This window comes from Pinus tabuliformis, chromosome 3_2, assembly GCF_031772625.1.
Source record: "Pinus tabuliformis cultivar Carrire ecotype Pingquan chromosome 3_2, CPIR1, whole genome shotgun sequence".
NCBI classification, from domain to species: Eukaryota; Viridiplantae; Streptophyta; class Pinopsida; order Pinales; family Pinaceae; genus Pinus; species Pinus tabuliformis.
Genome location: NC_142302.1, coordinates 207,468,618 through 207,494,829, shown reverse-complemented (window position 1 = coordinate 207,494,829; position 26,212 = coordinate 207,468,618).

Below are 26,212 nucleotides of genomic sequence, written 5' to 3'. Positions count from 1 at the left end.
GACAAAGCATTTTGACATGAAATATCACTTCATTAGAGATTTGGTGCAGAAGAAGGATATTGAATTGAAGCATATAAATACTCACCATCAACTAGCAAATATCTTCACCAAAGCAGTTGCAAAAGATCAGTTTTTGGCAATACGAGATAAGATAGTAAATCCTCATTAATCATTAAGGTTGAGTGTTGGGAATAATGCTTAATTAGTTATGTAAATCGCTGACAAATTAGTCAGCAGATTTTGTGTTCTCTGTAAAATTAAAGAAGCAGATTGTTAGGGTGGTCACTGCTGGAAAGTGCTGGAAATTAGCTATAATGTCAGTAGATTTGTTTCAGATTTTAGTAATAGTTTTACTATATAAGAATGTAGTTAATAGTTCAATTAATATATGACATTTGTAGCATTTTTTAGCTCACACAGTAACTTTTTTTTTATTTGTTTTATCTTTTTCTTTATATGTATTTTTCTTCATAGTACTATTGGCTTCTTAGTTGGCTTGAAATAAGTCATTTCATATTCTACAGTCTAGTGTGATGCTTGAGAAAAAAAAAGATGCAGTGTGCTGCAATTTTAGAGGCTCGTGAGCTTGCAGATGAATTTGGTGTGAAAATTATTGGGAATAGCTCTAAGGAAGCACAAAAAATTATTAGTAGACATTTTGAAATTGAGGATGAACTAGTGAGTCATGTAAACAAATCTATAGATATATTAAAATAAAATTATAGGGAAGACCTGTCACTTCAAGATTCGAATTTTGTTTTAAAATTGAAGAATATTTTTAAAATACCTTGAATTATCACTGAGGATGCATTTCCATGTGTGTTGTTGGTTGTTGTCTTCCTGCATTGTTGAGTATCATTTTGGTGATTCCAAGAAATGAATTTAATACCAAAATACTTTGACTAGAGTATAGCCTTTTTTTGTTACAATATTTTCCACTGCCAGTGTATTGTTTACCATAAATTTGAGGCAATGAATATCAAGTTCTTTACCAATGTGAGAGTTTTGTTCAGATATGTGTTGTAGTTTATTCATTCTTGTATTTGAATGATGTTCTAGAAGTCGATGTGGGAAAATATAAAAGTGTTAGTTTGACACTAATAGAATGGAGATCAATAGATAAAGTAGGCAACTGTAAATGTCTACGAGAGTTATTGAATTTGAGAATTATCTATATTTCCTAAATTTGGTCTCCAGGATTCGCCCATTTTGTACACTCATTGGATCATGGATAGAGAGCGATCTATTGAGTACCTAAATGAAAGGCCAGCACGTTATATTATGAAGATGCGATAAGATGATATGCACATGAATGGTGGATTATCGTGTGCATTATGGTGCATTATCCTGCAATGGTTGTATTATATCGTGCCTTGATGAAAGATATATTAACTCTCATCATTGAAAGTTTTAAGGAGCTGGGGAGCATGAACAGTCCCTCCTTTGCAATTAGGGTTTCCCTTCTCAAAATTGTTGGAGAGTTACAATGTGCATAATAATGTTGTATCTTGAATTAAAGGACCTAATTATTGAGATGTTCAAACTTTTTTTTTGGCTGTCTCTTAGAATAATTATTCTGCAAATGGACATGAATCCATGCAAGCAATTATGAGCCTTATTTTGGATGAAAGTGATGATACCTCTTCGGAAGTAGTCTCAAAGGGAATTGTTAGGGTTTTGTGCCCTAAGAAAGAACTAGCAGAGTTATCTTAAATCCATTGGACTGCCATTCAATTTTTGTAACACCCATCTCATTGAATGTTGGTGGTGCTGCCCAGGTTAGAACTAGGGACCTTTGGTGTATCGCTATACATGGAAATGTTCTATCATTAATATTATATATGCAAAATTGATGCTTTTCAACACAATGTTATGGAATCACTATCAAGCCTTATGGCTCTCATATATCAACATTTACTCATTGTATGGAGCAATGTTTATCATTCATTGAAGCAACGCTATTATATTATGGAGTAGTGTTTATCATACATGGAGCAGTGGTTATCATTCATGGAGCAACATTATTATACATGGAGCAACCTGTTTACAATACATGGATTAGCATTATTATTTGGGTTAGCGTTATTGTAGATGGAGCAATGTTATTATTTGGAGCATGTTTATAATACATGGAACATCATTTATCATGTTGGAGCAACGTTATTATATTATTGGAGAGTGTTCTATATACAATATCCTTATATGATTTTCATGGAGAGCTTTACTTATATTATTTTCCTTGATAAAAAATATATTTGGTGATCAATGGTAACATATGCAGCGTCCTTTACATTGTTTGAGTTGAAGAGTGTTATTTACATTAATACGACATTCAACATATAATTTCCTTGGCATATCACTTGCAGTTGGCACATGTGGGTTATATTAATGTTGCTTTCAACATATAATAGTGTTCAATGCATATATATATATATATATATATATATATATTTTCAGTGGCCAGTTTACATATTACAATATGTTGACAGTAGCATTAATATTGTATTGGAGAAGGTTAGCTTTTGAAATAGTTGAATTGGGAATATTGTTCTAGAGCCGAAATTCAACACGATCTCTAGAATAAGACAACATTTATTCAAGTTATAGACATCCAAAGAACTGCTCTAGTGCATTCTTCTTACACATCCAAAGAACTGCTCCAATGCATTCTTATTACAACCATGGAGGTCTATGTTGCAACATCCAAGGTGTTACTTGGCATCAATCTTCTATGAATTGGAGTTTTGATTGTTGGTACTTTTATGCATTAAAGTTTTGTGCCATGACTCCAGGAAGAAATAATATATGGCTATTATCTAACTTTTGATAGAGGCATGCAAAATTCCCTAAAGCTAAAATCATGATTTTTGGCCACTATTGAGTTAAAGGTGTCAACAATGATGCTAGCTCTACTTGAAAGTATTTTTTGATGGTTTCTCAATTCAATGATCTCGAAAGAGGAATTTAAGATCAAAATGTAGGAAGAGAGCATTGAGAGCATTACAACTGTGCACAAAGCAACTAATTTGGTTCATACACTTGTTGAGAAGAAAGGGGCCTAAGGAAAATCCATATCACATTACGTGAATTTTGTATTCAGTATTATTTCTTGGAGGCACATGCATTTCTACCAGTGGCTTGGAAGGTCCACATTGGCCATAAATATATGGAATGGTTGTGTGAGGGATTTTAAATGCTTTTATATCATTATTGTTCCCCATTTTTTTCTTTGATCTGGTAGAATTTTTGGCTTGAACATCAATGGTAACAATATTATGGAATAATTCAAAGGAAAGTTTTATGAACACATCCTCTATTGATAGCACAAATCTAGTTTGAAAGAATTGATGACATGTTCATTTATTGAATATGTAGAAAGGAATAGAAAGAATAGTTGTCTAGTCAATATAAAATATCCCATGAGTGGAGGGCCATAAATATGTTAAATATGAGATGCATAAGATTTATTTAAAATAGAGGACTAAACCATACTTATTTTCTATGGAGCATATTACCTAAATATTTCGAAGTTGAACCAAGTAATCTTATAGTAGCCTCTTATGAAGTTGATGATGACTAGATGAAGTTGTACAATCACTCGATATCCCCTTAATTCTTTTAATTTCAATCCAACCCCCCTTGTCATTGGTGTTAAAGTGGGAGATAAGAAAATGTAAGGAGAAGCTTTTTTCGCAGGACAAAAGGGGGAGGAGAAATTTTTTGTCATCAATGCCAAAGGGGGATATTGATGGCATTATTATCATTGATGGAAAAGGAGAAATAGGAGCAGCAAGGTATGTAGGATAAGGAGCAAGGAAAAGAAGGCAAAATTGTAATGAAGAGGTAGCAAAGAAGAAAATATGTGATGGAAAAGGAGAAGCGAAGAGGTAGCAAGGCAAGGAGAAACAAGCAGAAAAAACAAGGCAAAGGAGTAGAACGTAGAAAAATATGAGATGCAAAGGAGCAGTAGCATGGAACAATGAAGGAGAAGCAACAGGAAAAGGAGAAACATGAAGGAACAATGAAGGAGAAACAACAGGTAAAGGAGAAACAACAAGGAAATGTATACACTAATGAACAAGATCAAGAATGCAAAGGAGTAGAAGAAAGAGAAGAAGTTGTGATACATTGAAATGTTTTGATAATGTTCCAGATATTGCTATATTGAAGAATTTGTTGTGATTTTTTGGTTTGCTTATTACTTGTTGTTCACCTATTCAATCTACTCGTCATTATTTGTTTCAATTAATGAGTTTAATGAAAAGAATTTTAATATACATGAATATGCTAAACTGATTCACCCCCCCTCTCAGTTTAGTCAAGTTTTCATCATGTTGACAGATTTCCAGGACCGTTAACAAAATGGCGCTAGAAGGAGGGCCAAATTACAAGCTAAGCCCATTGCATCAGGTTTGAACCTCTTATCTAAATGGATCATACACAAATCATTCTCCTATGGTATTTCTCCAATTTTTACCTTTATCAATCTCAGTCCCTGATGAGCCTTTCAATCACTTGTCCTAGTTAAAGTTTGATGGTGAGGATGGAACATTCATAACCAAGGACATTTCCGATTTTATTAAATTTTGCTAATCTTACGAAATTGAAAATGAAGAGTTGTCTTGTGTTATTTTCTTCCTCACCCTTGAGGGTCATGCTAATCGATGGTGCCATACTTTTCCACTCGCTTCCTCAAGGTGATTCATCAAGCATTCGGTGAGTATAATTACCAAAATATTTGTAAAAGAATCAATCTCTCTAGAATGGAGCCTAATGAATCAAATAATATTTTTCTAATCGATTCCTTCACCTTTGCTATGAATTTCTGGAAGAAGATTTCAATTGGGAATTCTTGAAACAAGAGTTTGAGTGCTTGGTTCTTATCGCTTCAGGTTGTGAACCTAAACCTCCCATATTTGGAAATTGAGTACAAAAACAGATTGCATCCATAACAAAAGCACTCATGAAGAAAGAGGGGAAAAGTCCTTAAAGAAGTACTTATTTTCCTTCTATATTCTATAATGGCCTTTGCCAAATTGTCTGATAAAATTTGAGCCTAGTTCATAAATGTTGCATTCACTGCTTCATCTATTAATGGGAGCCATTCCATGGAAAATTTGGTGCTATCGGGTCTACCAAATAACCTACATGTCATTGTTTTTGCGAAAATACGAGGGGGAGAAATGGATGTTGTTGAGTACATACCAGTTTTATCCCGTTTGAACTTGCCTCCACTTGATTTCCAGGTCTGCATGATGCCTAACGGGTCTTCATTTTATTTGGCGAATTGCTTAAGGAACTGTTTATTGTAGAGCTTTTGTAGCTCTAGTAACTAGTATATTAGCCATAGGTTGTCTGCTAAGAAAAACCCCATGGCCTCTTGCATGTGATTATTGAAGATTCTATCTGTTATGTCTACCTTGTCAATTACCCATTTGACCATATCTATGTATGGTATTATCTTTGGTCTCGCAACTATTCGGTGTAGGAATGAACATGTTGTCTCGAAATTGGAGGCATCAGATGAATCATGAGCATCTGTCATGGCCTTTGTTACCAGTGGCCTAGGCTGCTCTTCTTCTAACAAGTTATACGTGGCCTCCCATGTCGAAGTTCCTCCCTCCTTGCTGCATGTGGTATCAGAGAAAAGCGACACAATTTCTTATTTCTCAGATGCAGACGCCTTTCCCTTCTTTGCCATTCTTTCTAACAATGTTCTCTGCAGAGGTTTCCTGAAATGGAGCAAAACATAAGTTATCAGATAAACACAAGCGAGGACGATAGTGAAAATTAAATGATATATTTAACCTAAAAAAGGTGACAAGAAATGAGCTTTTAATCAAAACACAAATGAAAAGATATCGTATCATGGCGAGCCGCTCTTTAACACAAATTCCATTAAAGTTATTAAATATCCTCTAAGGCGTCTTATCATTGCCTTTATTACTCATTTAACTTATCGCATCGCAAACGGGAAGGAAAAACTTTAAGGTGGCAGGTTTAAACTGCGAGAACATTGATTTTTCGATTACGATAAGATTATCGCAATATCGTAAATTGCACTATCGCAATTTTGGTTGTGCGCTTTCCTAGAGTTTTTTAATATTCTGCGTGATGTGAGATGCGAGATAAGTAGCATATTCTTTATCATTTAGATCATATGTTTCCCAAATGAATAATTATTTCATAAAGTGCTTTTCACTATGTGCAAAACTTAACTTACAATTGATAACATTTTCTTCTATCGGGTCTGGGTTTTATCACACTTTGCAAGCTCGCGTAGTTCATAAGATTGGGCTTTTAAGTAAATTAATGTGATGCGATAAGGTTGACTCATTCTATCGCAATATCACATCTCTAATGCGATGACATGATTTGCAATTTGCGCCCTTTGTGAACATCGATATGTCATTGCGATAAGCACTTCATTTTATAGGAAATGCCTTAAATCTTAGTTTTGAATGAAAAGTCTAATGATGTCTAAGTTAAATGTGGTGCTTCTTTCTACCGCAATTCGCAGATTTTTTTCGTTAAAAACCCTTTCAACACACTTGGTCCAACGGTATGTGAAAAGGCGAGAATTGCTAGTCTTAGAGGGTTTTGACTTGATATCTTGATTTATTTCTAAAAGTTCAAAAGAAAGCACCTAAGTGCTCATTTTTATTTTGGATTTTTTTTTACTAAAGGGTCCCCATTTACTAATAGAACATTAGTTATTAAACCAATAAAATGGGGGGGTTGTTGAATAGCACAACACATGGTTATGGTAAATCCATGCATTGGCGATATGGGAGGGTTTTTAGACTCAAATACGACTCATAGAAAGGATTTGAAAATCAAACTGCAATCAAATTCTTGAATTGTATATAATTACTCAAGCAAGTAATTATAAACCATTAAAAAATGTATAAAAGGAATTTTGGAAAAGTGTATAAGTTAGTAATATGTTTTGAATTATTATTATTTTCTAAAATGACTTTTCACCAAGTGGATAAAATTAGCAATATGTTTTGAGTTATTATTATTTTCTTGTTATATTTTAAACAATTAGTCTAAACATGTTTCATTCCATTCATCATAGTGTTAAGTATTTTTTAAGCTTCTCTTCAACCCCATATATCCTATTTTTTGTTTCTATTTCTTTTGGTTTCAGGCCCACTTCGACATTTTTTAACTCAATAGGTACCTTGACGTCTATCCTCCACCCTTATAGCTTTTATCATCTCTTGGTTATCTTAGTCATTGGTTAAACCTAGCAAACTTATATTCATCATACATTTTTATATATTGAGTAACATAGGCTTAATGCCCACCCAAACACACACAGAGTTTATGATTTGGAACTCTCACTCCTAACTCTCTTATGTCACATTACCTTCTAGACCTCCTATACACTTCTAGATATATTTGTTGCTCTACTACCAAGAGACGTCACCATCATTTCCATCGTCATTATCATCATCTGAAAGTGTTATAACTTGATTTTATAATTTATTATTTTTCACTATCTATTCTTTGTAAGTTTTAGTGAATTGGCTTCCAGAGAGCTGCATAAGTCTATTGAACTAGTCATAATGTGACCTAAAAATGGGGCATTTCCCACATATTGTACCAAATTCAAATCCAAATTCAAAATCAAACTTGGAAACTATGCTTATGATATGTTAAATTGACTTGTGCATGTTTAGGATATTTGGCCATGGTAACAAATCAGCTTATAATGGTCGCCTTGTTACTTTATCTCCAAAAGCCTAATATATGTTGAAATAGTGGCAAACTTGCTAGTAAATTGTTGATATCCAAGCATTGTAGATACATATTTGGATTAGTCTATGAGTTTATATTCTTACTCACTTAGTAAATGTCTTATTTCTCCTTGACACGCTCATCATGCATCGCCCTTCATAGTGGACAAGTTGGACTGGACATCACATGTTCCATTCATGTGGCCTGAGAATTCCTCCTATTTAAAGGATGGAAACTACAATACCTTGGAAACAATAGTTTCATTGGTTGTCGTAGTTGATGCTACCTAGAAATGAGAACAAGGTATTTCATGGAAAAATCTTTTCTATACAGTTAGAAATCAATTATGACAATGCTTAACCATATAAACCCCTTTTTGAACCCAGAATTATGTGACCGATAACTTATTTTTCCTCAACCCACTCATTGATAGTCTTCATTGTGAACAAGTCAGACTCAACATCATATCTATATTTATGAAATATTATAACTTTACAAAACATTATATCTATGAAATATTTAAACTTAAAAATAATAATAATAATAATAATAATAATAATAATAATATAATTAATTATAATTAAAAAATAAATAAATAAATTATTTTACCACATATACACTCTACATTTTACTTTTGGTTTATCGATAGTTGCCTTCTTGCAGACCCTGAGAGTTTCTCGGTGGCTCCTCCCTACATTCAATTTCATGTTACTTTCCCTGCAAGATCGACCCATCTACAATCTAATATCAACCTCGTTATGCTTGTGGTTCAAGGTTATCCTGACGATTCATCCTAAAGGATCAGGCAAAAGCCTCGGTAAAGGTTTTAGGGAGGGGAGAGTGCTCATGAGCAGACACCTTCAAGAATCCATAATAGCTGGAAGATTCATGCATCAGGGTTATTCACTAGTTATTGGTAAGGCATTCAACCATTCATTAGAGGTAGGGCTTCTTGAGGAAACTGGAAGGTGGGTTTAAGGGTTCAAAATAACAGGGTCCCATTTTTCACATTGTTTAGGGTTCCCTTGGAGAGCCCACTTTAAGCATTTGATATAGAGAATTGCTCATTATTGATTAGATTCAGACTTTGTATATATCTTAATATTAATAAATATTTATTAATATAATATTTCACGTTGAACATTAGTCGTTCTCATCAAACTAACTCGTTGGATGATCTCTTCGAGCCTAATAAGGTTTAAGCATTTGGCCTAATAGGACTAACTCCTTATTTGAGGTGATGATACTCTCTTCTTGATTTCTCAATATGGGAAAGTCATACATAAAAAGGAATGGGAACTTCTTTTTACCTATGAAAATATAGCACATTCAACACAGAGGTGGCATCAAATATATATTCTGACATCTGCAATCTAAACATGGTTTAGAACAGTTTGGTCAGAGGGGTAGAATCCAATTGTGTACCCGACAACAATGCTAGTGTCAATATCATGAGAATTGTTGAATCCCCCCTCGACATAAGTGTAATATTCGAGAATCAGTCTCTGCATACAAATACAACCTAAGTCAAACAGGGTTTCATTTGTGTTATTCTTGCTATCTCCCTTTCCTCATTCTTATCATATACCAATTTTGTCACTTTGGATATGCATATTCAGAACCTTCACAACCTTGTGGATCTCCTTTATGCACATGTATAGAGAGAGTATCTTTGTCCTTTGTGCTCATAATTTGGGCTCCTTTGATGATTCTCCCTTTAGGGATTTTATTGCATAGAACAACCACAAAAATTTCAGACCCTTGGCAGTGGCTTTTAATGAAGAATTATGCTCACTAATGAAGTAAACTTGGTTCCTTTTCAAGGGTTATTGGATGTGCTATTAGATGGGCCTTTGATGCTTTGCAAAAACTCAGAACGAAACTTGTAATACCTTTAGCAAATTTTGTTTATATATAAGGAGTACGATTGTATACATCATAGATTTGGAGTTGTGAAGTTGCACAAATATTCATATTTTTTGACAGAATCTTTAGACCTTGTGAGGTATCTTTAGACATTTTCTCCTTCATCAAGATGTGTGGCCTTCCTTAGGTTGTTTTCTAGCATTTCAGTCCCTCAAACACATAGATTTTATACCTTCACTCTTCTAGAATAGGTCTGTGATTTTTGTTACAATGGAGATGATCCAGACTTAAGCAGGAACGCAACAAATTATAGAGATAACCATAAACACAGATATGCAGCGGAAATAATACTTCATTTCATTAATGTAAAACACTGAAATATGCTTACAAACAGTAATGGAAATAAACTAGCTAGGGCGCTGGTAGCTTATCTCTAAGAAGAGATGTGGTGGCTACATGCCTCTAAACTGTGTTACAATGAGGCTCGAAGGCCTATTTATTGTTGAGAAACAATGGAAAACCCTTAACATTCCAAAACCTAACCCTAGAAGATGAAACACCAAACTGTGGGCCCCGTTTGGGTAAATTGGTACACCAACTTCCCGGGGTCGTAACTTTGGCATACGATCTCAGTTTGACGCGTACAATAGCTCGTTAGAAAGATCTATCCGAGCACTACCACTTTGGGAGGCAACATCGGTCCATGGACCCATGTTGCCCCAGATTTCCCCAAAAACATCGTTTAGGGCCTCAAGACGGCTCCGGAAGTTCAGGACCCGAAAAACTGCTAAAAATAGTAAGTTGTGCTACAATTAAGGAAACTGAAAATGTTGAGAGAAACAATGGTGGGGGTCTAGGTGGACTTGGCAGGTGGCCACCAATATCCACCTGGATCATTCCTCCCCCCTTAGGAAGCAATGGTCCCCATTGCGTTGAGTTCCTCCATGAGATGAGGAAAATTTTGTTGAACTTGTTCCCTGGTGAGCCACTTGCCCTGGTGAAGGAGTTGGCCTGCTTTGACAACTCGATACAGTTGGATATTCTGTTGGTGAGTGTTCTTGATTTGTGTGTCCATGATCCGATCAGTTGCAGTTTGTTCCATGCATCTGGATTTAATTCTGTGGGTGTGAGCTGTTCTGCAATGTCGGATGTGTCTAGCAATGGTGGAAAGTATGGCCGAAGGCGGTCCACATTGAACACTGGGTGCAAGCCAAGGAATGGGGGAACGCAAAGCTCAAATGCATTGTCTCCCACAGCCTTAGTAATGGTGTAAGGACCATATCGGAGTGGTATCAGTTTCCGATAGGCTCCAGTAAGGCGTTCCTTTTGCAAATACAACCAGACTTTGTCGCCCACCTGAAACTTGTGTGGCACCCGATGTTGATCATGTCACTGCTTGTACTTGGCATTTGATTTCTCCAGAATGTCATGGACCTGCTGGCGAATATGTAGGATGCGCTCAATGAAGCTAGTGGCCTTATCTGTTTCGGACTGGACATAAGCTGAATTTATGTGAGTAGCAGCAAGTGGCATGGCCACATCAATGGGGCATAGTGGCTGGAATCCCAAACCCACCTGAAAAGGGCTATGGCCAGTGGAGCGGTGAAGAGCTCGGTTGTAGCTGTGCTAAACATAGGGGAGGCTCTCGTCCCATGTGCGTGGATGCTTTGAGTTATACATGCGCAGAATGTGCACAACCATCCTATTGACAACCTTTGTCTGACCATCAGTTTGAGGATGGAAGGCTGTGGACTTCATGAGTTTGGTGTCCAGCATTGACCAGAGACTGGACCAAAATGTGCTGAGGAACCGACTGTCCCGATCTGAGATGATAGACTGTGGGATCCCAAAGTGCACCCACAATTGTTCAAAGAAGAGTTTAGCAGTGGCTTCTGCTGTGATACTCTTCTTGCAGGCCGCCATAATGGCCATCTTCGAGAACCTGTCGACGACCACAAAAACACAGTCATTTCCATGTTTAGTGGAAGGAAGGCCTGACATGTAATCCATGGAGATGGATTCCCAAGGTCGACTAGGGGTAGGAAACAGGGTATAGAGGCTGTGCTTCTTGATGGTCAGTTTGGTGATGGCACACACAGTACATGATTTGATGTAATTCCCAACATCCTATCGAAGATTCGGCCAATAGAAATAATTTTGCAGTACTACCACTGTTTTCGCGACCCCGAAATGCCCAGCAGCCCGACTGTAGTGTGCTTCCAAAATCATCTTGGCACGCTCGCTTGAAGGAGCACAAAGGTGACCCAGGTGGCATAACAGGGCATCCTGGAGGTGAAAATCTGGAACATGCCGACCCTCCAAGAGTGTCTGGTATGTGTGGCCGAATTCTGGGTTGCTTTTGTAGAGAAGTGGCCAATCAGAAGTCTCGTGCCCACAAGAGTTGAGCACGGTGGTTAATGCCATGATTGGTAGTCGACTGAGGCAATCTGCAAAATTATTGGTGCTGCCCTTCTTATACTTGATATTCAAGTGGAACTGTTGTAGGTATGTAGACCACTTCTGATGGCGATAATTCTGTAATTTCCCTTGGGTCTGTATGAACTACAGGGGTCAGTGGTCAGTGTGGATGACCGTTTCCTTCCCTAAAATGTAATGCTTCCATTGTTGGCAGGCCTGCACAATGGAATACATCTATTTATCATAAGTGGGGTACTTCCAGACTGTGTCTGAAAGTGTTTCACTGTGATATGCCACTGGATGTCCATGTTGAGTAAGGACTGCCCCAATCGCATAGTCAGAGGCATCTATCTCGACCTCAAATGGTTGTTGTAAATCTGGTAACGCGAGCACTGGTGTTGTACAGAGGCGATCCTTCAACTCTATGAATGTCTTTTGTTGAGAATCAAACCAAAAGAAATTTGCTTTCGCTCCTCCCTTGGTGACTTGACTCAAGGGCCAAGTAATATGAGAAAACCCCAACACGAACCTGCGGTAGAAGTTGGCAAGACCTAGAAAGCTGCGGAGCTCTGTTAGAGTGGTTGGAGATGGCCAATCCCGAATGACTTGGATCTTGGCTGGATCCACATGCACCCCCTGTTCATCAATGATGTATCCCAGATACTGAACCTGGGTCATGCCAAAAGTGCATTTCTCCAAATTGGCACATAGCTTGTGTTGTCGCAGTGTTTGGAGAACCTGTCGGATGTGGTGGAGGTGCTTTTCCCAACTCTAGCTGAAGATTAGAATGTAATCCAAATATACTACTACAAATGAGTTGGTGAATGGCCACAAGATGTCATCCATTAGCCTCATGAAGGTTGCAGGAGCATTCGTCAATCCAAAAGGCATAACCAACCATTCGAAAAGGCCCTCCTTGGATTTGAAGGTAGTCTTCCACACATTAGAGAGTTCGATTGGTACCTAGTTATATCCTGACTTCAGATCGATCTTGCTGAAATATTTCGCCCCCTTTAGTTGTTCCAGGAGTTCATCAATCTGCGAGATCAGGTACCTATTACGGACAGTGATCTTGTTCAGTGCCCGATATTCAATACAGAGTCTCCACGTCCCATCCTTCTTCTGTACCAACACGATCAAGCTCCCACAAGGTGATGAACTTGGACGGATGTGACCTTTCTGCAGGAGCTCCTGAATCTGCCTCTTGATTTCATCGTTCTCTAGAATGAAGCGGTGATAAATTGGTCCATTGGGTAGCGACGCACCTAGGGTCAGATCGATGGAGTGCTTGACCTGACAGTGCATTGGAACCCCTGCGGGGGAGGTGAAGATGTCCTCGTACTCCTCCACGACCTTGTCCATCTGTAGTTGTCGTGCGGAGGGGCCCTGCCTGGAGGCTACGACCACCATCTTCTTCTTTCATTGAGGGCGTATCATCAGGAAAACAACTTTCCCGGTTTTGGAAATGATCTTACTGCATTGTTTTGTAGTAATCAAAGAGATGGCGGTAGGTGGTGCTACCTCTGGTATCCTGTACAACTTATTTCCCAATGTAATAATAACAGCATGGGGCCTTGATTCATACACAACATGTCGCTTCCACAAGTATGGTTGTCCTAATAATACATCACAAACTTCAAGGGGAGCAATGTCACACAATACCTCATCCGTGAAGGGCTTGATGTTGTATGGAAGGCGACACTGCTGGCTCACGCGAAGATCTCGTCCTTGGTGAAGCCACCCGATGGTGTACGGTTGTGGATGTGTTGTGGTCGGTAAGCCCAACCGCTTCACGACCTCTGTCGAAATGAGGCTCTTTTGGCTCCCGCTATCAATAATGAACTGCAACGCGGAGCCCTTTACCCACATCTGGGAGTGGAAGAGACGCTCCTCCTCCTCTGGATCTTCGGGTTCATTTTTCTGTATCTTGGCGGTAGCAACAGTGGCGTTGGGATCCGCATCAATGATTTGCTTCCCTTTGTCATTCCCCTTGTCGGGTTCTGACTGAGAGTCGAAACATGCATCTGATTCTGAAACCTTTAGCTCAGCCACCAGTGACTGCTTGGCCCGACACTCACTTGTGTTGTGAGTGGAGCTCTTATGGAACTCACACCATTTTCCCGTGTCCTTTTCGGCTTCACGGCATTTTTATTTGCTTGCAGCTTCGACGGTTTGTATTGGGCTGCCCCACCTTGGCTTTGTCCTTTGTTCTGTGGTTTAGGGGCACCTTTCCCTTGCTTTGGATTCGTAGATCCAAAGTCTCGCTTCTTTTGTTTAAACTTTTGCTCGACCTTGATGGCATATCGGTATGTTGTGCTGAGCGAGGTGATGTTCAGGAATTGTATTTCTTCCTGGATGTACTTGTGCAGGTAGCCGGAGTATTTGAGTATCAAATGATGCTCCGAATCCTTGATACCCAACTTTGTGTGAAGGGTATGGAAAGGATTGGTGAACTCCGGCATATCTTGGTCCCTTCCCTGCCACAGCATGGTCCACTTTATGTATTCATCCTCATAGCTTCCGACAGGGTAGTACTGCTCCTTGATGGCATCCCAGAATGAATTCCAGGTGGGTGCGGCTAAAAATAGTGAGCCAATACTTTCATCCTTTTGCTCGCAGTATGTTTCCCACCAGTCCTTAACGTGGGGGGCTGCTCTGAGAAGAGCGAAAACAATCTTTTCCCGACTCGAAAATTCATGAACAGAAAAATAACCCTCTAGCAGATTTAACCATTTATATACGGCGTCTACATCTATCTGACCCTCGAATATGGGGATTTCAAAATTAACTTGTACCTTAAAGGGTGTTGCGTTTCCAGAGTAGCTATTGGAAGACGATGCGTCGCTTCTGGGTAGCCACTGAAGGATCTGGGCAAAGTTGTCCATCATCGCGTTCCGTTGTCACTCGAGGGCTTCTTCGAGCAAGATTTTGATAGGATCTCCTGCCCCCTCATCTTTCTTCTCATCCGCCATGGGAGGCCGTCGGGATTTGCAAGGCTGGTCTTGCAAAGGTTCGACCAGTTCAAGCCCTAACTCCTTATATCCCGACCTTGTTGGGGACATGCAAAGAAAAACAGAGAAAAAGCAGACCGCTCTGATACCACTGATCCGGACTTAAGCAGGAATGCAAACAATTACAGAGATAACCATAAACACAGATATGCAGTGGAAATAATACTTCATTTCATTAATGTAAAATACTGAAATATGCTTACAAACAGCAATGGAAATAAACTAGCTAGGGTGATGGTAGCTTATCTCTGAGAAGAGATGTGGTGGCTACATGCCTCTGAACTGTGTTACAATGAGGCTTGAAGGCCAATTTATTGTTGAGAAAAAATGGAAAACCCTTAACATTCCAAAACCTAACCCTAGAAGATGAAATGCCAAACTGTGGGCCCCGTTTGGGTAAATTGGTACACCAACTTCCCGGGGTTGTAACTTTGGCATACAATCTCCGTTTGACGCGTACAATAGCTCGTTAGAAAGATCTATCCGAGCACTACCACTTTGGGAGGCAACATCGGTCCATGGACCCATGTTGCCCCAGATTTCCCAAAAAACGTCGTTTAGGGCCTAAAAACAGCTCCAGAAGTTCAGGACCCGAAAAACTACTAAAAATAGTAAGTTGTGCTACAATTAAGGAAACTGAAAATGTTGAGAGAAAAAATGGTGGCGGTCCAGGTGGACTTGGCAGGTGGCCACCAATATCCACCTGGATCATGAGAGGGCTAAAAGGTTCCCAGAACTTCGCCTTCATTATTAATGTACTCGGCTTAGAGTGGGTTGGATTATCCCTTTGATCTATTAGAACAGGGCTTGAATTCCCTTCAAAGACCCTCGCTCTCCTTGAATATGCACGTAGCCTTGTCACTGCAATTAGGAGTGCCCAAAAATTCGATCTTTACTCTTTAGGAGCTCGGTCCTAGAAAGAAACCCTTATAGAGATAGATTCGAGCCACAAAGATATTATTTACTGCCCTTTATTCAAATCTCTAGCTCTAATACCATCTTGAGAAATCTAGGGAAAAATATCAATTAGGCTTATTTACATGATTTCTCTTTAAACTTTGACACTTGCTTGTGTTATTAGATTTCGTTATTATTTTTTCTTTTATGTTCATCATCAAGATAAATGCATTAGATTTGGGCATTATTATTATTAATTTGTTCTCTTTTTTTATTCAATAAATGTTAACCATGTACTGCTTTAGGTCTTTTAAACAAACTCTCCCATTTTATATTTTATCATTCATATGGCCTCTTGCTCATCTTAAGGGAGAGTATTGAAATGATGGCACAATATTGACAATCATCGACCTTACTTTGTAATCATTATTATTGTGTATTAATATGTTTCGAAGGTTTCTCTTAAACCCTACCTAGTCAAGACTAATTTATTATATTCCTCGATGGCTAATATCAACCTAGTTATTATTCGATCACACAACCCTTTGAAGAAATGCGCCATACCTCTTAAGTTTTGAATAGATAAACACTCAAGATTCATTTTTTCCATACTTATCTAAAAGTGAATTCCCAACACTAAAAACCAACTCAAAATCCTCCTCTTAGTATATAGGCATGGATGATTTTACCAATTTTCGTGGACACTAAGGAACCCCAACTAAGAATAACACTAGTAAAGAATATTGACTTAAGGTTTTTCTTTTTATATTACTCGATATATTTATATTTTATTGATTATTTCATAAAGCGTTTCTTTGTTTTTTATATAGAAATACCAAATTCCTTCCCCCCTATCCTTGTCTTGGGGGATTGGTTCATTATTCTTATGTCTCTAGTTAATAGACCTCCAAGAAATTTGGGTAGGAAGAAATTTTTCTAGGCTACTAGCATCCATCTTTCCTTTATCGTAGTGCCTCCAAAGAGAAAGGATCTTTGTATTTTTTTGATGGATAGAGTGATTCTTTTGGAGTTGTAAGGACCAAGAAGAGATACAAGGAAAAAATTTGATAAGGGTTACTTGGCTTGCGAAGGATATGAATTTGAGGGTCCAAAAACCTATTGCTTGCTCCATTTTGTTAACAACATCCTCACATGAGATTTATCATTATTGGTTAGGCACTCTTAGAATCCTCCCATGACCATGTTGTTTGAGAGCACACTGTTGAGAAGCAATGATTTTGTAACTAACATTGAATATGGAAAATATGATGTAATTTTCCTACTTAAGTTGCTTCCTTGTCTCTGATGGTGAGTTCTAGAAAGGTGGCATTGAAATATTTTCAAAGTACCCTTATTCACCTTAATGCCTCTATTATTGAATGTATATCCTGTCCTACTAAATCCCAACATTTCTTAAAGAAGTATATGGTGAATCCATATAACCCTAGATATTTTCCCATTACCATGTCACAAACTACCTCTATTACTTCCTCATGTGAAACTTCTTACATAAGAATGGATTTTTTCTCTTCCCAAACTAATTTCTAGATATTTTTTGTGATTTCTAACATGGATCCATTAAGAAGATGCTAAAGTGTGTGTTTATATCTTTTTTTTTGTGTATTAACATGCCTATAAATTTCCCCCTTGTGCATGAACGAAGATGATTTTTTGTGGTTTTTTCCTTGCATAATGGTTTGTTAATTTTGGCTAACGATGGTATGTTCTATGCTTAGCACAATTAATCACTTTTATAGTAAAAGTAGATAGAACATAAAACAATATGTAGAAGACAAGCCAAAACAAGAGAACAACAAGTTTGGTGAATTCCAAGGAAAGACCCCAAGATGGGGAAAACCCTTTGATCAAATATTATTATTATTATATCAAATGTTCAACAGAGAGAGAGAGTACCAAAATCAAATTGACTTACCAAATTCAAATTCAAAAAAACCCTGTCAAAATCCGCAGTCATCTGTAGTCAAATGAAACCTAACCAGAAAGTCAAAGATGGTCAAAGGAACAATAGGATGACCTCAAAACCAATCAGTCTTCCCTATTAAAACTCACCCTAATGAGGAGAACAAATTCAGCTCAAAAAAGTGATAAAGTCAATAGTCAAATTGTTGTCTTGAAATATGTGGTTAACCTACAATTTTGGTTTGTGGTCAAAGTGCTCAGAATACCTCGGTTTCTATGCCAAAATATGCGACATGAGAAAATAAATAATCTCCCAAAAAAATCGAAGTCAAACTCTCCTTGGAAGTCAAAGTCAATGTTGGTCAAACTGCATAATTTTCTGAGATTTTCAGCCCTGCAATTTAGCTTTGAAATTTGTCCTCCATGTTCCACACGTGTGAGAGAGAGAGAATTCCAAATGTTGTGCGAACCAATGACAGAAGGAGAGAGAATGTGTGAGTGATGAATATTCCAAATGAGGTGAAAGGTCACTTGTATCTATACAAGTCATTGAGGGTGAAGTGACACATCCATTGGCTTTATGAGCCTACATGATGATGTGGCCGACCTTGACAATTTGCACATGTGTGGGCATAAAATCAAAATCACACTTCTGCTTGTCCAAATGAGATGATCTTTATATCAATTTTGGTCCTCTCGAAAAGAGGAATTTAATGCAATCATCATCTCCATCAAATGAGTTGTTCCAAGGTGGAATTTGTCCATAGTTGGCAATTTTAACACTCCCTCTCAACTAGGGAGAATTTCACTTGCCAATCATTGATCATCATGCCATCCTATCTTCATGTACCATCTTTGTGTCTCATATCATCTCTACTATGCTAAAAATTGAACATGCATCCTACGCATAGGGAGTACGGAAAATACACGATGCGTCCATCGGTAGTGCTTTGTTCCCTATACATGCTTCTCAACTCATTGGTCAGATGAGAGGTACTTCTCATGAGTCCCGGACTACATGGGCAAGATGTATGTTGGGGCATCAGTAGGAGAAGGTGAACCACTCATCCTATGCATATGTCAATATTAGGGGAAGGTGAACCACACACCCTACACATAGTCAACTATCATGGGGTATCATAGGGGAGGGTGAACCACTCACCCTGTACACAATGCACCAATAGGGGAAGGTGAACCACTCACCCTATGGTCGCTCATAGCTCCAAGAAGTACCACAAGGCCCTAGGAGTTCCCAAAGCTCAGTGTCCAACTCAAGCCAAACCCTCATAGGAGGATCTTTCCATGACTCCAAGTCTCTCTTGGAAGGCTAAAAATTTAACCTTCTCTTAGGGCTTCGTGAGGATGTTTGTGACCCACTCATTAGTATTCGTGTGTTGGAGCCTTATTTCTCCCCATTGTACTATATCCCATATAAAGTGGTACATGATATCAATGTGCTTGGAGCGGTCGTGGAACACAAGATTATCTGAAAGGTGAATCCTACTTTGGTTGTCATAGAAGATCACGGTGGTATCCAACACATGCTAAAATATCTCAATAAAGAGATTTCTCAACCAAACAACTTCACAATAGGCCATACTAGCTGCAATGTATACGACCTCAGAGGTGCTTAGAGTAATCAATTTTTACTTCCTGCTCATCCAATAAATTGAAGCAAGCCCAAATGAGAAGCAACATTCAGGCATGCTCTTACGATCCACCATACTGCTAGCCCAGTCAACATCAGTATATCCATGTAGCCTCAAATTCCCTATAGTGTATCTCAATGCATATTTTATTGTGCCACGGATATATCTCAAGAGATCCTTAGCAACAATCCAATGTCTGTGATGAGGCTCAACCATAAATTGGCTCAACACATTCAAAATGAAGCATATGTCAGGACGAGAGTTTACCAAGAACATCAAGGCCCCCACAAGTTGTCTGTATTCGGTAAGGTTTTCCCATTCGGATCCGGTAGCACTTCCACTTAGCTTCTTGAAGTTGAGTTCCATCGGAGTAGACACAAACTTGAAATCCACCATCCCACATCTTTCGAGAAGCTTCACAATGTATTTTCATCAAGAGAGGAATATCTCACATCACTTTTTCCATACTTCTAGGCCTAGGAAGTAGTGCATCAGACCTAGGTCCTTCATCTCAAACTCAAAATCCAACTCCCTCTTGCATTGATAGATGAGAGGGTTTGCACCTGTCAGAAAGAGATTTTCCGCAGAAAGGACCAAAATGAGAGGCATGTCCTTTTCAACCTTGAAGTATGGTTATGCTCATCATCGTTCCTTATAAATCCCAGCTTCATAAAATAGTTATCAATCCTCTTATACCAAGCCCTAGGGGTTTGCTTCAACCCATAGATGGTTTTCTTCGACCTGCACATGTGTGTACTTCGATCTTGTACCTCGAACCCCTCAGGTTAGAGTTCCTCCTTAAGTGAGCCATGTAAGAAATCAATATTAACATCCATTTGGTGTAGGCTCCATCCTTGATAGGCAGCAAGAGAAATAATAAATCGGATAGTGGTATATTAGGAAACTGTTGCAAATATCACGTCACAGTCCACTCCTTCCTTTTGAGAGAAGCCTCAAGCAATGAACCTAGCCTTATATTTTTTAGCACTCCCATCAGCTCCATGTTTAATTTTGTAAATCCATTTAGAAGTAACCACAGACTTGTCCTCAAGTATAGTAACCACGTCCTAGACATCATTCTTCATGATAGATTCATATTCCTCATTCATCGCATCCTTCCAGACTTGGTGCTTTACAGCTTCTTCGAATGTACATGGCCCAGATTGAACAATAGTACTCATAATAAATAAGTACCGTTGATATTTTTTTGTCTTCTTGCTTTCACGGAATGTATCTCTTGGAGAAATGTGTCTCTCATAATCTTCGAGAGTATCTTTGAGGCACAAAAGTATTTTCCTTGAGGTAGAGGTATCACTAGGTGGTGGATCAATGGGATCTATCGGGCCTTCAACATCGGCCATAGGTTCATCTGAAGGAGGTTCATCCTGATTTTCCACAGCATCATTATTATTATCCTTCCTTGGAATGGGGAGATCTTGGGCCTTCCCAAGGGTTGTATCTTCATCAAAGCTGACATCATGGTTAACTTCCACATCTCTTTGTCTAGGCACATAGATTCTATATTCCTTTGAATTTTCATTGTAGCCCACAAATATACCTTTCTTCCCAGATGCTTCCAACTTGTTTCTTTTCTCATTAGGCACATGAAAATACACGGGACAACCAAATATTCTAAAATGAGAAATAATATGTTTCTTACTAGTGAAAACTTCTTCAGTTGTCTTGAAATCCAATGTTTGATGCGGGCTCCTATTTTGAATATACACGACAATGTTGGCAACTTCTCCCCATAAAAACTTCGGTAGACCTTGATCATGGAGCATGGCACGAGTAAATTCCATGATTGTTCTATTCTTCCTTTCAGTAACCCCATTTTTCTCAGGAGCTTATGGAACCGTTGTCTCCCTCTTAATTCCAACCTCTCTGCAAAATTCATTCATATTTAGTTCCATTGTCAATCCTAAATATCTTGATCTTCTTCCTTGTTTGATTTTCTAACAAGGCTTTGTAAGAACAGAACCATTTGAACACTTTGTCGAGAAGTAGATCCATGCTTTGCGGGAGAAATCATCTACCAAAATTGCATAGTATAAGTATCCTCCTAATGATGTTACAGGAAACATACCAAATAGGTCAGAATGGACCAATTGAAGAATATCAAAAGTTTTACTTTCACTTGAAGGGAATGGTCCCATTGTAAATTTCCCAACTACACAACCCTGACAAAGTCCTTCATGGTTCATGTTGAACTCAAGCATACCTGTGACCATCTTCCTTACCTAAGGTACGGCTTTGTAATGAAGGTGAGCAAAGATTCGGTTACATAATTCAAGTATCACAATTCAAGGCACCCAAAGGAATTCCTCCAACTTGATAGAGACCTTCAAACCTAAATCCAAGTGTAAAAGCATATTTAGGGTTTATTTGCAAAATACGTACCTTTCCATCATTGAATGCTACCTTGAAGCCCTTATCTTCCATCATAGAAATATACACCAGGTTCTTCTTTAAATCAGGCATATACAACACTTCTTGCAAGACGAATGATTTGACCTTGATTCAAGTGAAGAGTGACAATAACTATTCCTTTCACAAGATAGGTGGAATTATCTCCAATTATGATTTCCAAATTAGTCTTCCTTTCAACCAAATTTGAGAGGGCCCCCTTTGTACCTAGTGAAGTTCCTTGAGGCTCCACTGTCAATCAACCAATGATCCAAAGTATCTGAAGGAGAGGCAATAGATAAAGCGGAAATAAGGTAAAATTTCTTTTATTTTCCTACAACATTACTTTCCTCATACCTGGAATTTCTTTTCCTTTTGGGAGGTTGACCATTTCCATCTCGAGCAGTGGGAGCATTAATTTTTCCTTTATTGTTGAACTTGGTGTTCCTTTGATTTTCATTGCATTTTTAGTTGTTTTGGTTGTTGTTGTCATCATCCCTTGGAGTATCCTTCTTTTGAGGGCACTCTCTAGCATAATGGCCAAACTTGTTGCAATTTTAGCACCTTCCTTTTCTTCCTTCTTTGAATCCTTGACCTTGTCTCTATGGACCAACATTTTTCTTCCTCTTAGCATGAGTGGAGAAAGTAGTAGGTTAATTTCCATTGAAGGCTTGTCTCTCTCCAGCATCCTTGTCTCTTCTTGATTGCATCTATCTAATAATTCATCGAAACTAGGAATCTTGTCTTTGTTGAGAATAGTGGTGTTAAACACATCCCATGCTCTTGTAAGACCTCCAAGTGTGATGAGAGTGAGCTCCCTATCATCAATAACTTCTGCAATAGATAGAAGGTCATTCTTGATTTTTGTAATCGTCATGAAGTAGGATTAGATATACTCCCCTTTATCCATCTCGATATCCTTCAACTTTTTCTTGAGAAAGAGGATTTGATTTGCATTTTTCACTTTGAACATCCCAACCAGCTTATCATACATCTCCTTAGATGTTTCTAACTTAGAAATATAAGCAACCAAATGCTTTTGAATAGAGTCTATAATGATTCTTTTAGATTTGATCTCACCTTTCGTGCATTTTGTCTTTGTAACAACATATGCATTTGAAGGAGGCTCCACCACACTTCCCTTCACATATTCCATGGCATCATGCTCTTCCAAAGTCAAGTCCAAAGTCATCTTCCATGCATGATAGTCATATATGTCCTTGAGATTATCCTCATATTTGAAGTAAGATGTAGAAGCTATTGAAGCTAGATCAATAGTCTTGACCAACAAATCTCTCTTAGTGATTGATTTTCTCTCTCTTTCTTGGGCTTTGTCTTCACATGTGCTCTGATACCATGTTAATTTTGGTTAACGATGGTATATTCTATTCTTAGCATAATTACTTCAATATTCCTTTAGTAGCCCAATGGAAATTTCTAATTTAGATTTCCAATAATAATCACATTGACAGTAAAAGTAGATAGAACATAAAACAATATGCAGAAGACACACCAAGAAAACATAACACCAGATTTGGTGAATTTCAGGGAAAAATCCCAAGTTGGAGAAATCCCTTTGATCAAATCTTCTTATTATTATATCAGATGTTAAACAGAGAGAGAAAGCACAAAAGTCAAATTAACTTGCCAAATTCAAAGTCTAAACAACCCTGTCAAAATCTATAGTCAAATCAGCCCTAACCAGAAAGTCAAAGGTGGTCAAAGCAACAATAAGATGACCTCAAAATAGGTCGGTCTTCCCTATTCAAACTTGGCTTGATCAGGAGGTTAAAGTCATCTCAAAATAGTGACAAAGTCAATAGTCAAACTTAGTCAAATAGTTGTCGTGAAATTTGCGGTCAACCTGCAATTTTGGTATGCGGTCAAAGTGCTCAAAATACCTCAATTTCTGTGCCAAAATATGTGGTATGCCAAATATATAATCTCCAAAAAAAAATCAAAGTAAAACTCTCCTTGGAACGTCAAAGTCAACATTGGTCAAACTGCAGAATTTTCTAAGATTTTCGGTCCTGCAATTTAGCTTGAAATTTGTCCTCCTTGTTCGACATGTGTGTGAGAGAGAATGCCCAATGTTGTACGAACCAATGAGAGGAGGAGAGAGAATGTGTGAGTGATGGAGATGCCAATTGAGGTGAAAGGTCACTTGTATTTATACAAGTTGTTGAAGGTGAAGTGACACATCCAATGGGCTTTCTGAGCCATCATGATGATGTGGTCAACCTTGACAATTTTCACATGTGTGGGCATAAATCCAAAATCACACTTTTTCTTGTCCAAATGAGATGATATTTATATCAATTTTGGTCCTCTCGAAAATACTAATTTAATGCAATCATCATCTCCATCAAAGGAGCTGTCACAAGGTGGAATTTGGCCCTAGTTTCCAATTTTAACATGGTTTGATGAAAAAATTTAGTATATTTTTTTCTCTGTAAACATTCTTCTTGAATATTATGAGCTATAGTTTCTTCATAAATCATATTTTCCTAATTTTATATGTACATTATTCTAGTGTTCATTATTTCCCATTGAGTTGAGGCTGCATAGTTTTCCAACTACAATTTGTTCGAGAAGATGTTACCAAATTTTTCTTTGTTTGATTCCTTAAGGTGAACCTTGACGTTCTTGAGAATTTGTTGGGAAATGTACATTTTGGTGTACTTGATATTGATGTCTTATTTCTACCAGATCCAATTGTCTTCCTTGAAGTATGGTTGCTTAAGCCAAAATTTTGCAAACTAAAGGGGGTTGGACTCAGGGATCTAATATTAGTCTGTTATATATAAACATACCAATATTAAAAAAGAGTTTTTAGTAGAAGTTATTGTTGGAATTATGACACAAGTGTTGCCCTTGATGGCAACTCACTCACAAGTTAGCTCAAATTTGATAAAATGAAACTCACCGTGTAACAAGTAAATTCAGAGGTAACAGGGCATTGGTACAAAAGAACACGAAGTTGGAACAAAGGTCTACTAAATAGAATCAAGAATTTGAAGGAAAAGGATCTTTTTAGATAGTTTAAGTTGTATACATAGGTTCAGCTTGACAAAGCGGCTTATACACACAAGTTCATAGAACAAAAAGAGCGTATATGTATGCACGCACTTTCACAAGAGGAAAAGCATGTATGGGTTGGAAAATCAAGAAAATTCAAGAGTAAAGAATACCAAGGGTCAATACCATGGTATTAGCCCATAATATTGAGCAGAGTAACGGTTATTTGATCCCATCCAAGAATACCATAGGCTCTAAGTGTTGTTTTGGTCCAAGGTATTGAGGAAGGCCAAAACTATATAAGGAGGAGAAGATCAAAGGGCCAGGTGTGCAAGTGAAAGGGTTTCTTAGGAATACTTCTATCTGAAGTATATTTTATGTTGCAGGGGTTATGATTATGATATAATCTGAAATATTTTGTGCACCTTGGTTGCAATGTTCGATCAGGATCATGAGACCTGAAATGACTTATCATTGTATGATCTGATACTATTTGGGCTAGATCTAATTTATTACGCATATTTTATTCTTTAAATATCATGATCTAGGTATGTTTGAAGTCTAGAATAGCAGCGAAGTTGTAAGTTAATATTTGCAGATCTATACATTGGTTCGCCTTGGTAAAGGCGCGTATACACGCAGGTTCGACTCTTACAAGTAGCGTATGCAAAAGAAAATCTTGTTGTTCAGAAATGACTAATCTATCTGATAAGTGTTGTTGTTTTACTATTTTCTGTCAATGAAGTCTTCTTAGATATGAAATTAAAACTGAATGCATAAAGAGTTTGTGTTTGATTGATTGATTGATTAAGTGAGAAGGGTTATCTTTGCTACTGACTGTCTAGATCTCTATGATTGACAGTAGATGTTCAGAATATTACTGGTTAGTACAGATTTGATTTAGAAGCTTTTATGATTCAGTACTTTTGGGGGTATATGCAGGTTTTGTTGCAGGAAGTAGTGTATACACACAGGTTGGGTTCATTAAAGTAGCATATACATTCTAATGTATGATTCCTAAGGTTATAGCTGGTTTTGAATGATGATGCAGGTTTCTGGGTTCAACACAATGTTCTGGTGATAGTGATCTGACTGTTCAGATTAACTGATTGTTGGTTAATGCAGTTTGAGTTTCTAAGTTTCTGATGGGTCCAATGTTGAAATTTGATGAAATGAGGCCTTCATATTGTATTGTTGTGTGCCAGGAGCATCCAGTCTGAAAGTTAATGAAACGTGGTCCCTGGAGGAAGAAAGAAGGTCGTAGACTTTTGTAGGTCGGCG